The sequence below is a fragment of the Helianthus annuus genome, chromosome 17 (assembly GCF_002127325.2).
Source record: "Helianthus annuus cultivar XRQ/B chromosome 17, HanXRQr2.0-SUNRISE, whole genome shotgun sequence".
NCBI lineage: Eukaryota > Viridiplantae > Streptophyta > Magnoliopsida > Asterales > Asteraceae > Helianthus > Helianthus annuus.
The window spans coordinates 21,922,594-21,939,325 of NC_035449.2; the positions used below are offsets into that span (position 1 = coordinate 21,922,594).

Consider the following 16,732-nt stretch of genomic DNA (forward strand, 5'->3'; position numbering starts at 1 on the left):
AGGGATTCGAAGACTTTGAGGGGTATGAAGATGATGGGTACGGTTATGGAGATTATGGTGATCAAGGGGATTTTGGGTATGTTCAAAGTCAATCTCAAGGGATGGCGAGTGTTGGTGGAATGCAACAACAACAACTTATACCGCAACACATTCGGCCAAGACCACAAGGGCCACCAATGCCACAACCGATTCCATTGCAACAAGTCCGGCCACAACATGTACACCAACAACAATTTCAAAGACCACCTCAGCGCCCACCGATGCGACAACAACAGTTTCAACAACCAAACGCACCACAAGGGCAAGTACCAAGGCCAAATGGTCCAATTATTCCGAGAGGTAGGTATGGTGTACCAAGGAGACATCTTAGAGAAAATGTGAGGGGCATTGAAGCACATTTTCGGCCGGTAATCACACAAAACCCTTCACCGGTAGTCATTCCTCATAATGACCAAGGGCGCACATTCGAAGTAAGAACCAACTCATTACAAAGTTTACCAAAGTATAAGGGGTTGGCAAATGAAGAGCCTTATTTTCATTTAGAGGCTTATGACTCTATATGCAACACTCTTGGGAGTCAAGGGTTTTCGGCTGACGACATCAAATTAGTGTTGTTCCAATTTTCTTTGGAAGAGAAGGCTAAGAAGTGGTTTTACACATTACCTTCGGCATCAATATATACATGGGGGGAGATGCAACAAACCTTTTTGGATGAATTCTACACCGCCCAAAAGACCAATGATGCGCGGAAGGGGTTGAGAAGCTTTCAACAACAACACGGTGAGATGTTCCATGAGGCGTTCGAGCGTTTTAACATGATGATTAAAAACTGCCCTCATCATGGGATCGAGTTATGGGAGTTGATGAACGCTTTTCATGAGGGGTTGAGTGCCGAAGACGCACGTGATTTAATGTCTATCACCGGAGGGACGTTTGGAACGAATTATGAGAATGAAGATTGGGAGTTTTTGGAAAGTATGGCAACTACATCAAAAAGGAAAGCCCAAGCTTCAAGAAGAGCCCGACCGACCACTAACCGACCACAAGTGCATTCCATAGATGACGGTAATGTTCAAACTACTAACCAAATTTATGATGTGTGTGCTTTGTGTAATGAGATAGGTCACGCGGCTGAAAATTGCCAAGGAATGTTGGAAGGGCAATATGAGGAAGTCCACGCGGTTCAAGGTCAAAGTCAAGGAGGAGGTGGTAGGAACTACAACAACATGAATTCTAATACCTACCACCCCGGATTGAGGAACCACCCGAATTTTCGGTATGGAAACCCTTCAAATCAAGCTAACCCGAATTTCCAAGGAAACCAAGGATTTCAAAGGCAATATCAAACGGGTCAAAGCTTTTCGGGTGGAAATGAAATGATGGAGATGTTGAAGGCGATGCAAAGTGAAATGCAACGAATGAACCAACGTGATGAGGTTCGGATGCAAAAGGACGAGGTTCGTGACAAAAGTATCCAATCGTTGACCACTCAAATGGGTCAACTTGCAAGTGACGTGGCGATGTTAAAGAAAGCAAAAGGCCAGCTACCGAGTGATACGGTGCCAAATCCCAAGAACATAAAAAGCATTAACATCAATGTGGTAAGCACCGTTCCAAATACTAAATTTAATGAAACATTGCTAACTTCTTCGTGTCAAATGAATGTAGGTTTGAAAAAAGATGACGAAGTCGAGAATGATAAAGAGTATGAAGCGCCAATCGTGCCTATCCGTGTGGGAAAATTAAAAATCCCTCACGCATTGTTGGACTATGGGGCAAGCATGAGTGTGCTACCAAGCGATCTATACGATATGTACGACTTTGGTCCACTTGAAGGTATAGACACCATGGTGAGCTTGGCGGATGGAAGTTGGAGGCGTCCACGGGGAATGGTTAGGAATGTTAAGATTCAGTTGGGAGAATTTGAATACCCGGTGGATTTTCTAGTTTTGGACTATGCTTCTACCAACATGGCATCACAACAAAGGGTGATTTTAGGTCGACCGTTTCTCTATACGGCAAATGCTCAAATTGATTGTAGAGAAGGAATTATTACCATGACCGAAAGGAACCGTAAGTTGTCATTTGATGTTCAGACTAAGATGATTCGTTACGATTTTGTTGTGGTGCAGGATAGCGGGTTTAGTGAAAAGGTGTTACCACAATTGAGAAAAAAGCACCCACCGGACCGTGAAGAAACACATATGGGTTCAAACAGGAGTGTATTTGATTACCCACCGAGTCAAAATGAGACGGAGGCATTTTGTCCAAAGACAAGCTACAGTGGGGGAGGTGATAGGAACCGATTCTTTGAGCCACCATAAATGGGGGTGGCACGGTCTGGCTGAAGACGTGAAACTTAGCGCTGCTCGGGAGGCAACCCGAGGTTTTTCACTGATCTTGTTATTTCTTTAGTTTTCTTAGTTTCAGGGCCATGACAACACTCAAGTGTGGGGAAGATGTGCGGATATTTGTGTGAAGGTGGTGATAGGAAATTGGATCATTTACAACATCTGTGGTGGCAAACTTCACCAGGTCAATGTACTTTTTCCTTAGACTTGTCATGTTCTTTAGCTTTGAAATATTGTTAGTTTATTAGTTTGCTTTTGTTTATTAAAAATATGAAAAAAAAATAGAAAAAAATACCAAAAAGAAAGTTGGGGTTTGAGATTTAAAGCTTTTGTTGATGTTGAATGAATTTTAGTGATCAAAGCCCTCAAAGCCATACATTGGGACAATGTATCCCAAGTGTGGGGATGAGGGAAATTTTTGGGAGTTTTAAAATTTTGTAAATCCAAGCGAAAATTGTTAAAATTTGAAAACTTGATATTGTTCCACTTGACACATCGACACCCATTCCTAGTCTTTTCTTGGTGAGGATTTGAGCCACACATGATTGTTATTGATATTTCATTGTTTGAGTGGCGGTGTGTGTTGTGTGTTAATAGAACTTGTGTGTGAATACTTGTTAAATCCTAGAATTAGCATGCTTTTGAAAATGATAGGAGGACTTTTAGGAAGCCTCGTCTAGATATGTGAGAGTGTGGGATTGGTGGGTTGGACCTCATACTTTACATATATGAGCTTGGTATTGTGAGGGGTGGGGGTTTGGTCCTTAGAAAGCCATGTTGAGCCTTAGACCATTCGATTGTGACCCGAGCCTACTTCCTACAAAAATTTTACCTTTTGAGATGACTCGGTTTAGGAGATCTAGTTTGTAGTATTGATGTCTTGTATATATTGTTGAGTTTGATATCTTTAAAAAAAAAAAAAAAAAGAAAAAAAAAGAGAGAAAAATATGAGAAAAATACAAAAAGAAGTGATTGGTTGCAATAGTAGTTGAAAATGTCAAGAAGTTGTATATATTTGATGGTTGCTTTGTTTAGTGGTAGAAATAAAAACCGGGTCAAATCAATTAGCTCTTGCATATATATTCCACCATTTTCCTACCTTTGCACCTAGCCCCGTTACAACCCGTAAGTCCCTTTTGATTCATAAGCATGCTAAATACTCAATAGGAGGAGACTTGATTTTTATACAAGCTTATTGTCGCGCGCACACACACGCATTGAGTGGTTTAGCATTATGCTAATAATTCTTGTTACCGAGAGATTTTTGTGAGGGGTGTGTCTTGTGGTATGATTGAAAGTTAGTAAAAGGATGGCACGTTTAGCTTGGTGTGCATAATTGATCGCTATGGTTTTGGAATAGTTTTTTAATGAGTTGCTTGGGACAAGCAACGGGTAAGTGTGGGGATGTGACGGGTGGTCCGCTGGACAACCCTTAAATGGGTTAAAAAGATTAAAATTCCATGCTTTACTTGGTTATTTGCTTGAACTTAGTAACTACGAATGTTTGCGTGATTTGCAGGTAAATCGCTTAATTCGGGTACATTGGAACGTGTAGGCTACGGTTGGAAATTAAATGGCATGGTGACCTTGTGGTTCAAAAAAAAATTAAAAGGACATCACATGAGGGGACTTGGTAATTGATGGTAGTGATCGGTTGGAATTATTGTTTTTATAAACATAATCTATTGCACAAAGAAAGGAAATAACATCTCGTGAATCATCCATCATCATCATATCTTTGATGGAAATTGTGATTGAGATTATGAGTATTTATAATATACACCATCATTTGGGCCGACATTTGGATCGATTGTATTGGGCCGCACATGAGACATGGATTTCCATCATTGGATGGAGTGGGCGGCACATATATGACATCCGCACATGGGCTGCCAACACAACACAATTATCCATCACCAATAGTGGGCCGCCATATATGTCAACATCAAACATCATCACAAGTGGGCAAGATGGGCGGCACATATGGGGTGTCTGTGATTGGGCCGCCAAACAACAGCAAACAATTACGTAATTTACATGTTCACGTGGACTTTGATGGCACATGGTCAACAAACAATCATTATCATCTCAATAGTGGGAGGCAATAATGACATATGTGGACATATAAGTGGCGGCTGGCATTGGTTCTTTTGGAGGCAGCCGTGTGGACATGATTTGGCATTCTTTCTCACCGTAAATCAGTATTGTTGCACCGTCACATATTGTATGATTACCGTAATTTACGGTATGACCGTAAATTACGGTGTACATGACGAGGAAAAGGGTAACCGCTCATTAAAATCGATTTGATGGGTGTCTTTTCATCGGATCTCATGATTGGACGGTTCTTGGACACTTTGGGGGCGAATTTGGAGAACTTGTGGGGTTTGTGAACATTTTCAATCATTCGGTTTGTTATTTTGATTCGTATGAACACTAGTTTGATGTTGATGATGATTCACCGAGCCATGTCCGGCTAAACTCTTCGGTGATCATCCTAGGTGAATGTTTCGGAAACTTTTGTGTGTTTAATTTCTGCATTTCTAGAATGATATCTTGCGTTGCTTGAATGTCATGGTGTATGTTTGATTGTTTGTAGTGTGTTAATCTATATTGCAATACCTAGTCTTAATCGTACGTTCTTGGTGCCGTTGGCAACCGAGATATCACGGGAAGGGTTAGGGTTGGTTATTGGTTAATAGGTCATCGGGAAACAACCTCGCGTTATCTAATCCGAGTACTTTGTTCCCTTTTATCACTTCAATCACATATACACGAGTTATGTCTATGTAACTCTTTCTAGTGAAATTGCACACAACTGTTTAAAGAAACTGAAACCTAGGGTGATCATTGTTCTCTCCTAATTGTTTACAACCAACTTTGATTTGAATTAGTTCTTGATTTAGTTTTCTAAATCAACAATCCACAATCTTGAATTTTAATTTTCTGCAAGTTAGTTTAAATTAGTTTAAATACAAAGCTATACAATCGACACATTTTCCACATACTCCCTGAGTTCGATACCCTACTACCACTAACTACAGTTGTTTAGGGATTAAATTTGCGTGACCCACGACATCACGTCACATCCCAGTTTCCACCAAAATCTATTACACATGCCCTGAGCATGTCTTCCAAGGTTTGAATTGTTCTTTCACTTTGTCCGTCTGTTTGAGGATGATAAGCTGTACTTAAATTTAATCGTGTACCCATGGCTTCTTGGAAACTTGTCCAGAAGTGTGAAGTGAAACGACTATCCCTATCCGATATAATAGAGAGTGGAACTCCATGTAAGGATACTACTTCGTCTACGTACAACTTGGCTAATCTTTCCATGCTAAAAGTTTCTTTCATGGGTAGAAAATGAGCTGACTTGGTTAATCGATCCACAATTACCCAAATCGCATCATTATCTTTTCTGGTTTTGGGTAACTTAGTAACAATATCCATGGTTATTAGTTCCCATTTCCAAACAGGCATTTCTAACTGTTGGAGTAACCCTGAAGGTTTCTGGTGTTCTGCCTTAACTTGTGAACAAGTAAGACACTTAGATACATAGCTAGCTATATCCTTCTTCATACCTATCCACCAGAAATTATTTCTTAAATCTTGGTACATCTTATTATGTCCAGGATGCATCGTATACCTAGATTTATGGGCTTCCTCTAATATTTTATTTCTTAAATCTCCCTGCTTAGGTACCCAAATTCTTTTCTTATGGAATTTCCAAATTCCATCCATTCCTTGCTCCAATTCTTTTATTCGTCCTTTCATTCCTTCAGCATCATCCTTGATTGCCGTGGTTTGAACATCCTTTAATTGTTCCATTAAATCTAACTGTAGATTTAATCTAAGAGCACGAACTTGCTTTTGTTTCTCATGATACTTACGACTTAAGGCATCTGCAACTACATTTGCTTTTCCTTCGTGATATTGAATATCACAATCGTAGTCACTTAGGATTTCCATCCATCTTCTATGCCTCATGTTTAATTCTTTTTGCCCAAATATATACCTTAAGCTTTTATGATCCGTATAGACAGTAAACTTACTTCCATACAGATAATGCCTCCAGATCTTAAGGGCAAAAATTACTGCTCCCAATTCTAAGTCGTGAGTTGTATAGTTTTCTTCGTGCTTTTTCAATTGCCTTGAGGCATACGCAATTACCTTTTTTGCGTTGCATTAACACACATCCTAATCCTAGCAGAGAAGCATCGCAGTAGACTTCAAAATCTTCTGTTCCATCTGGTAATGCTAAGATTGGGGCATTTGTTAACTTTTGCTTTAAAATCCTAAAGGCTTCTTCTTGTCTGGTCCCCATTCAACTTTTACAGCTTTACAGGTTAGCTTGGTTAATGGTACGGCTATTTTAGAAAAATCCTTAATAAAGCGTCTATAGTATTCAGCCAATCCTAGAAAACTTCTAACTTCTGTAGCTAATTGCGGGGCCTTCCATTTGGTGATCGCTTCAATCTTGGAGGGATCTACGTGAATACCTTCATGATTCACCATGTGTCCTAGAAATTGTACTTCTTGGAGCCAAAATTCACACTTTGAGAATTTGGCATAAAGCTTCTCCTTTCTTAACAAAGTTAAGAGTACATGCAGGTGCTCACAATGTTCCTCCTGGCTTTTGGAATAAATAAGTATATCGTCGATGAAAACGATTACAAATTTATCCAAATACCGTTTACAGATCCTATTCATCATGTCCATGAATGCTGCAGGAGCATTGGTTAATCCAAAGGGCATGACTCTAAACTCGTAATGTCCATACCTAGTTTTGAAAGCAGTTTTAGGTATATCTGCTTCTTGCACCTTCAATTGATGATATCTGGAGAGCAAGTCTATCTTAGAAAAATATCTAGCTCCTTGCAATTGATCAAAAAGATCATCAATCCTAGGTAATGGGTATCGATTCTTAATTGTAACCTTATTTAATTCCCTATAATCGATACACATTCTCATCGATCTGTCTTTCTTCTTTACAAACAATACTGGAGCTCCCCATGGAGAGGAACTTGGTCGTATAAACCCTTTACTTAATAATTCATCTAATTGTTTATTTAATTCCAACATTTCAGTAGGTGCTAACCGATAGGGTGCCTTGGCTATCGTATAGTTCCTGGAATTAGATGAATTCTAAATTCTACCTCCCTATCGGGTGGTAATCCTGGTAGGTATTCTGGAAAGACATCTGGGTATTCTGATACTATTGGTATGTCCTCCAGTTTCTTACTTTTGGTATCAATAACGACCGAAACCATATATACTATTTCTTGTTTTCTTGAATAATTGACCAACTTCATTACTGAAATAAATTTCAGTGGCTTTTGTGGCTTATCCCCGGTAATCATTACTAATTCTCCTATGGGTGTATGGATTTCTATGGAATTTTTATCACAAAGAATTCGAGCATGGTTGGCTACTAACCAATCCATTCCTAACACGACATCGAATCTGGCTAAATTCATAGGTAACTGGTTTGCAGAAAATTTATGGCCTAAGAGTTCTATCTTTCCTTCTTGCAAAACATTATCTATTTTAACAGAATTCCCATTGGCCGTTTCAACTGTGGAAATTTGCCTAAGGTTGGTTAAAGGTAAATTAAGAGCTTGGCAGAACGAAGTATTGATAAAACTTTGGTTTGCACCAGAGTCAAATAATACTTTTGCATACACATTGTGAACTAAGAACGTACCAGCTATGACGTCAGGAATTAGTTCGGCTTCCTGTGTAGTTAATTGAAAGGCTCTCGCGTTCTTCTTAGTAGTTCCTTCTGCAGGTTTCGTCTTGGTATCTGTTGGTTTAACCAATTTAGGGCATTCTGGTCTGAAATGACTAGTTTCTCCGCAATTGAAACAGACTGTTGTTTTCTTTCTGCAATTCTCTTCACGGTGTCCTGCAACTTTGCAAAAGTTACAGGTTTCATTGCATTTTCCAAAATGCTTCTTTCTGCAGTTCCTGCAGAACGGCGGAGTGGAAGATTGTCCAGTTCCTCTTTTCTTGAAATTACTATTATTACCCACACGAAATCCTTGGGTAATTTTCTGAGCTAATTCTTTCTTCCTATTTTCCTCCCGCGTACGTACTAGTCCGTCAGTCAGAGTGTTAGCTAACTCAACTACTTGGGCAGGCCTTCGCGATGCATTCTTAGCCAAGTATTTCCCGCCAGCCAAGGCATCTCGCCTTCGTGACCAGATTCACTTATTTCGTATGGAGCCAGATGAGCCTTATCACTTAGCTTGGGAACGTTTTCAGACCCTGATTACCCGTTGTTCTCAGCATGGTCTATCTGACTGGGCATTAGTAGAGAAGTTCTACAATGGACTTACACCTGAGATTAGAGCTTGTTTCGATACTTCAGCAGGAGGTCAGCTTATGGGAAAGAAGACGGTGGCGGAGTGCAATGATTTGTTTGAGAGTTTTGCCCACTCCGATATGGACTACAGTGCTACCAGCAGGACTTCCATTCCTGTGCGTACCACCTCGGCCGGTCGAGGGGTAAACCAAGTTAGCTTGGATCCATCGGTAGCTGCTGTAGTTGAGACTTTGAGGCAGGAGTTTAGGCAGGAGTTGAGCGAGATAAAGAAGAAAGTCGATAGGTGCAAGGTTTGTCGAGGAGGGCATGATACTATAGATTGTCCTACGATCACTCTTGAGCAGGTAGAGTACTTACCTAGTCAGTCTAGAGGTCCCATGAATCCGTTCAATAATTCTAATTCCAACTGGCGCGGTAGTGGTAATTCGAGTGGTTATCGTTCGTCTGGAAATCCTCCTGGATTTCCATCTGGTCAGTATCAGAGTAGAGGGCCCAATATTTACATGAATTCTGGTGCAGGGCAGTTTAGTGGGTCAGGTTCGAGTGGTCAGTTTTCGAGTGGAGGACCGACTCAGGAGAGTCAGGGTAGTGGAAAAGCTCCTGAGGTTAGTACGAACAGGTTGGAGGAGATGTTCGCCCAGATGATGACGCGGACCGAGTCGTTCATGAAAAATCAGGAGCAAATTAACAAAAATAACGAGCTCCAGTTCAAGAATCAGCAGGCCGCCCTCCTCGATCTTCAGAGGACAGTAGGCGGGCTTGCTAAGCAGTTACAGGAGCACCCACCGGGTCAGTTTTCGGGAAACACTTTCCCGAATCCCGTGAATCATTCTGTTAAAGCGATTACGACCCGTAGTGGGAAGAGTTTGGGAGAGGTTGTGAGAGAAAGAGAGGGTGAAGAAGTAGAGGAGGAAGTCGATGAGGAGATCGAGATGGAGGCTCCAGGCAAGGTGCAACATAGGCTAGTCCCAGCAAGTACCGCACACGCCGAGGAGTCGCCACTAGAGAAGAGAGTGGAGAAGCGGTCGAAGAATGCTCGACCACCACCAGTGATTGATATTTCTCGTCTCCCGTTTCCCGCTCGTGCTAGGCAGCAGTTATTTTCTAGGGAGTATGAGAAATTTCTTGAGATGTTCACCCAGCTGAAGGTGAACCTTCCGTTCATAGAGGCTTTGAGATCCATGCCTAAGTACGCTAAGTTCCTTAAGGATTTTCTCAAGCGTAAGGATAAGGTAGGTGAGAGTTCTAGTAATCCGTTGAGTGGAGAGGTGTCTGCTGTGATCCTAAATAAACTTCCTGAGAAACTTACCGATCCAGGCATTTTCACGATTCCTTGTTTGTTTGGTGGTGATGTTAAAAACCACGCGTTGGCGGACCTTGGTGCTAGTATTAATTTGATGCCATATTCATTCTACGAAAAACTAGGCCTTGGTAATTTGAAATCGACTCGTATGACCCTCTCGTTAGCAGATAAGTCGGTTAAGTATCCTAGGGGGGTTGTAGAGAATTTGTTGGTAAAAGTTGATAAGTTTGTGTTTCCGGCTGATTTTGTAGTGCTAGATATGGAGGCCGATGATAAAGTTCCGTTGATTTTAGGGCGCCCGTTCTTGAACACGGCTAAAGCGCTTATAGATTTCTTCTTAGGCACAATTACACTCAGAGCGGGCGACGAGTCGGTAGTCTTTGAGGTGAATAGTGCGAGAGGGTCGAGTGAGAGAGTTGAGGCGATAACATCGGTAGAGGAGAGTGAGAAGAATGAGAGAGATGAGAATAAGGTGGTGAGTGAGCCGAGTCTAGAAAAGGTGTTAAAACCCAAGTGTGGGGATCCACCTGATAGGAGAGTCGAAGAGTTGGAAGAGAGAATGAGTAGGTTAGAATTTAAGTTAGAGAAACTGAGCAAGGCTCAGTGTGGGGATAGGTATGGAGATGATATGTCTGGGTTCACACCGTTTGATGACGAGTTGAAGGAGTGTGAGAGATTTAGGAGAGATACGGGTGGTATGAGAGATGGTAGTGCTACGGCCCATAAGAGTTGGTTTTGGAGGTGAGCTCCGCTTATTTGATCCCCCGTAATTTTGTGGACAGTTGTGATTACTTGTAGAGTTTGTATTTTGAGTCTTAGTTCGTATGGTGTCGTTAGTTTAGTTTGTTAGTGTCTTTTGCGTGTTTCGTATTTTTGCGTCTTTGGTGTTTTGTTGAATATTTTACAGGTATACCATGCCTATACGTGTCCGAAGTCGACCACCGAGCAGCATTCCAGGTGCGTTTAATTGTAAAAACGAGGAAATAAATGCAGGGGCAATTTGGGAATAAAAAGAATTGAATCCTGCATAATATGCTGTTGCTGCACACTACTGCGCTGATTTGTGATGTTCAAGCGACCCGCGTAGACTTCCTTGTCTATTTTATGCGGGCCGCACGGGCTTAAAAAGCATTGACGGAAATTTTAGTTCAAGCGGCCCGCCTCCACTTGCATAGCACACTTATGCGGGCCGCGAGCCCACCAGAAAGTGAAACGGGCTGCTAAGCCCATCAGCAGTTTATCCATTTGTCATTTTCCACATTCACCAACATCCATCTACTCACCTAGCCATCACCATTCGGTTCGGGTCGACGTTCAGGTATGTTTGCCTGCATTTTTGTTGTTGTTATATTCTAAGTCGCTGTTGCCGGGTCTATTACCATCTTAAGTGTGGGGAAACGGGTTGCGAATTTTTTTTATATACGTAAAAATGTGATTTTTTTCACCAAACAATAGACCCATTTTCCGTTGCACCCACACTTTGGTCAGGTTGGGCACTTGGTTTGTTCGAGGGCGAGCAAGGTGCCAGGAGGAGGTAAGATGGTGATTTGGTTGTGTACTTTGAGTCTTTTATTTTGTACCATGCGTCTAAGTTAGTAGTTTTTGAGTCTTTTTGTGTCGAGTCGGTATTGCTTCGGTATTTTGCTTGTTTTTGTTGATGCAGGTTCGAATACGTACCACCCGTACTCAATTTCCATTCGGGTGATTTTGGAGCTGTTTATTCAAATTTCGGGCATTTATCGGGCATACTAGTTAGAGTCGAGCCGATCGCGAACGAAATGCTATATGGTCGACCTGGATTGGACGAGAGTTTTGGAGCTTAGGCGATAATTCACCAGCTAAGTCCTTTCCACTTGTACACTTGTATATTTATTTATTTATTTTGTTTTTAGGTTTTAGGAGTCATGTTTCCATCCTTGCATTAGGGACAATGCAATATCTAAGTGTGGGGATGGGAACTAGTATTTAGTTTGTCTAGTTAGTAGTGTCATGAAAAACCGAAAAATACAAAAAAATTAAAAAATCCAAAAAAAAAATTGAAAAAATCAGAAAATGTCCCTGGAAATTAGAAGTTTGCAAAATAAAAACGGAAAATGATAGAAAAGTTGGATTTTTGTTCGGGTGCAAATAATAATAATATGAGATAATATTATCGTGCTTGTGTCTAGTTTGGGATATGCGGGTAGGCTCGGTTCGGTTTTGAGTTCCTTTGATCTTAATATACCTAAATGTCGGTCTACTAGTGGGTTCTCATCTAGGGAAAGTGGGGAAATTGAAACCGCCAAAAATAACATAAGGGGCACCGTTATAAGTTAAAACCGTTAGAGTTTGTGATCATGAAAAAAAAATAGAATAAAAAGTGAGCTAGAAACTAAATGAAAGTAGCCATTCCTATGTAGTCTGGGTTGGGGATAGCGACTCTACAGCCGGATTACCGCTAGGGTGTGTGAAATCGACCGTGCGAAGCAATAAAAAGAAAAAAATAATAAAAAGTACCGAAACTAAGTAGTCTGTGGTTGGGGATAGCGACTCTACAGCCGGATTGCCTCTTGTTTCGGGAAAGCACCGTCTAGACTCACGAACGAAAAAAAAAGAAGAAAAGAAAAAAAAATTGCTTGATGGTAAACTCTCTTGGTTTTGGTATAAAACGATTGGGAATTGGTCTACGATCGTTCCTTTTGTCCTATAAGTTTGAGGTGGGAGTAGATGAGCCCGCAATTTCTAGTGTGAGACCATAGGTAGATTGACCGTACTTGAACCTAAATTGCATGATAAGGGCTTGGAACCGGGTTTGGGTTTAAGAGGATCAAAATACTTGCAATCGCAGCTAACACATGTCTCGGTTTTAAATAAATTAACATAAGCTTTGTCCCGAATGATTATTCCGTCTATGATTCCGTTATGCATAATTCTTTTTCGAGGACGAAAAAAGAGTAAGTGTGGGGATATTTGATGTATTGGAAAATACATCGGTATTTGCGTCTAGTTTTAGTTGTTGGTTATTCGTTTTTAGTGTCGGTTTTAGGTAGAATGTATATACTTTTGATTGTTTTGTGTTTTCAGGTACTTGGAGCTGAAACGTGAAAGAAACGAGCAAAATATGACAAGAGAAATTGTCGGGTCGGAAACCGAGGAGTTCGGGAATGAAACGAACCAGAAATGCAGTTCTGAAGGGGTGAGGCGGGCCGCGACAACTTATAGTTAATCTTCACGCGGGGCGCCTCGACTTAGAACAGAAATTTCGAAATATGAAACGCGCGCGGGCCGCGTAAGCTTATGTGTATCTATGATGCGGGCCGCGTGGGAGTTGTGTACGCGAAGCCGACTTAGCAGCTACGGATTTTAGGGTTTTGTGGGTTATAAATGATGAACAACATCAACAGCCGGAGGGAGACGACGGGGACGAAGGGGTTACGAATTTTGGAGTTCTTAAGCATCTGTGGAGGCTGATCAAAGGCTGTTGAAGTATTCGGGAAGGCTAGGAATCATCGGGTGACATTTTGGAGCGTTCGGGAGTAGAGATTACGGGTTTAAGCTTCCTATTTCTTTGTTTCTCGTTCGTTTTACTTTGTTGCAACATGAATTCAGATTTTAGAATGTTTTTAATTGCGTTTTTGATTATGATTTTCGGCTAAAAACCGTTAACTACCTAGGCTAATGATTATGGCATAATAAAGTTTGGATTTTTATTTGATTTTTGTCGTGGTTGTGGATCTTTCTTGTATTGTAAACGCTATGGTAATTTAACTTGGTGCATATGCGTGTTTGTGACTATTTTATTATTGTTTATTGTTTCGTTCGATTCTTGGTGACGGTCTTTATTACGGAATAGAGTCGGGCTAGGGTTTTAGGTTTTGGTGAGTGTCTATATCACATAATAAATCTTTAATCCTTTAGGGTGAAAATCATGTAAGTAACCTTAGAAACAATATTCGGTAATTTAATAAAATCAAGTGTGCTGCTAGACTCGTCGCGGAAAGGCTCGAGGATATTAATAGGTCTCGGTTTAGTTATAAGGACTTAACATCCCATTGTCTATTAAGCCAAGATTAAATCCATAGTTGCTTTAGACGTCCGCGCGGCAAAGTAGAGCGTCTTACATAGGCACTTTCAAGAAACTAGAGGACGGAAAAGAAATCTAGAAAACCGGTGAGCATAACATCCTAGGTAGTGCCACAAGAATCGCCTTGAGAGTGTTTGAGGGGCTTAGTGGTGTCTTAATAGGTTTAGCATTTAAAGATCCCGGTTCCACACCACAAAATTATCAAATAGGAATCCATTCTGAGTTTGGCCTGCGTCTAGCCTAGGTAGTCTTCATCATCACTGATCACAACCTTCGTTCAAGTTCGTGTCTAGTCCTCTAGCATTCTTTTATTATTTTATTTAGGATTTTTAGAACCCCCCCCCCAAATTAATAAACAATTTAGTATGTCGTGTCAGTCTTAGTCTAGATAGAGTCGTAGCGTAATCAGTAGAGTCTCGTGGGTTCGATACTCGGACTTACTTTAGCTTTACTACATCGATCGGTTCACTTGCCGGTTGTGTGTTTTAGGGTTTAGGTCGAGTCTTAGTTTTATAAATTTAAAGCTTAGAGAGTCTAGAATTAGGGTAATTTTAGTTGTTTTTAATTAACCCATTTTCAGCACATCAGTAACTAATACAACATTTACGATAACTCACGAGATACAACCCTCACAACGAATGACAAAGTGCCATACTAAACATCCATCGAATTAACTACGAATGACAAAGTATAACCCTAATGCGGGCAACACTTAAACATCCATTGGATAGTTTCAGTCAATCGGATATTTAATCGTAGCAGCGATCGAGTTATTACCCGGTATTGTGGCAGCACCTCACTTATATGAAAATTATAATTTTTACAGTATAACTTTGATTCTGAAAATTTCGTCGACACGACTGAACTGCTCATGATCTAACCTATTTATAGCTGAAAAATGGTGTTCTCGTGGCCCGCGTAAAACATAAGCGAAACTTTACGCGGCCCGCGTGGCCGCCTAGTCTAGGCGTAGGTCTGGTTAGTCATGGGCTTAGGTTGGACAGATGGGCTATACGTGGCCCAGATACTTATCCGGATGGATTTCAAGTTGACGCGGCCCGCGTAAATATCCCTTAGGCTTTACACGGCCCGCCTAGAACCCTAAAACTTATCCGGTTTGATCATTAAGTTATAGCGGCCCGCGTAAGGTTGAGCTATCCCTTACGCGGCCCGCCTAAAACCCATTTTTCTTGTTTTCTTGATTTTTCAAGCTGGTTAGGGTTTTAGGGGTCCGAGTTTACACCCGTTTAAGCCAAGTTTAGGATTGCCTTAGAGCTTCTTTTAGACCTAGTTACATATTAGTATAACCCTCTGTGATTATACGGCTTGGTTCATTAGTTGTCTAATTATTATGCAAGTTTTTTGTTAATCGCCTAAATGTTGACTATTATGCCCTTTCCTCCTTAAATTATGATTTTTGAAAATATAAAAGAGTAGACACCTTAGTTACTGATTTATAAACTTGCACCTAAAATTTGACATCAGTTTGAGGTCTAGATTTAGAGTTATGCTCATTAGCGTAATTAGAAGCCTTTTTAGTAATTAAATGGCGTAATTAGCATATATCCTATCTAAACCCAAATTTTAATATCAAACTTTTTACCTACTGATATAAAATAATATTTTGGGATTTTTGGAGATTTTTATTTATTTTTAGGCTGAGCATAACTTAGAGTTCTAAGCTTATTTCGGTTAATGCCGGTTTTGCCCTTTTGAGCTCTAAAATGAGTTTTATAAATCCTTTTGACCTCAAACCTTTTTCTACTGATTCAATATGTTAAATAAATTATATAGAGCCTTCTGGAATATTAAAAATATCAGCTTTTTATACAAAACCCGGAAATGGCTCCAAATCGTTTTTAAGCATTTTAACGATATAGTATGTATCAAAACTAGTTTATATATATAAGGTTTGATACCTACTGATATATTCAATGAATTTTTATATTATAACAGTAAGCAAAACTCTTAAACTCAGATTTCCAGTTTTGACCTTTTAGGCTTATGTGAAATTACCGAAATGCCTCTACGATGCATAATATGGTTATAATTAATAAATTTCACATATATGTGATACCCTACTGTTATAACTTTTTAAATTAAGTATATTTACTAAATAAATCAGACCTGTAACTCAGATTACAAATTAAACTCTTTTATACCCTTTAAAAAGACCAAAATGCCCTTATGAGGCATAGTTTGAGTTTAAAATCATTTTGGGCATAATAGAAGATATCTTACTGATGTCACAATATATTTAGTGCATATTAACTCAGGGAACTTGTCTATGATTCATATGGTTACTCGTTACGCACTTTCCGCGTTTGGATCGGCTTATGTAACTAGTTTACATACATTAGCCGAAACGGGTCAAACCATATCATTATTGTCTCAAAATCCAGAATGTGTTTAAGTTACCCATATTAAACAAGCATGCAAGCAAGCTTGTCGGGTCAAAACCACATTCTAAACCGGTCTTCTCTTTATTATGCGTTTGAACCGTATCTTTCTTTAAGACTAACCGATCTAAGCTTAGGCTAAAATAAAGACCCGTTAGGATTCTAATAGGTTATTATAAACCTTCGTTCCAGAATAGGAGATCCAGTAAAAGCTATTTGCACTTGCTTATTGTGACTATACTTGCTCAGGTAAATACTTTTAACTTATTTTCCCTATACGGGCTTGGGGTA

The 16,732-nt window shown here is 40.2% G+C and overlaps 1 non-coding gene across 1 annotated transcript; it reads right to left on the minus strand.

Annotated features, from left to right (window-relative positions):
- Positions 1–741: 741 nt before the first annotated feature.
- Positions 742–847, minus strand: LOC118489554. The gene has a single exon (XR_004887575.1). It is a non-coding gene; the product is annotated as a small nucleolar RNA R71 (small nucleolar RNA).
- Positions 848–16,732: the final 15,885 nt, after the last annotated feature.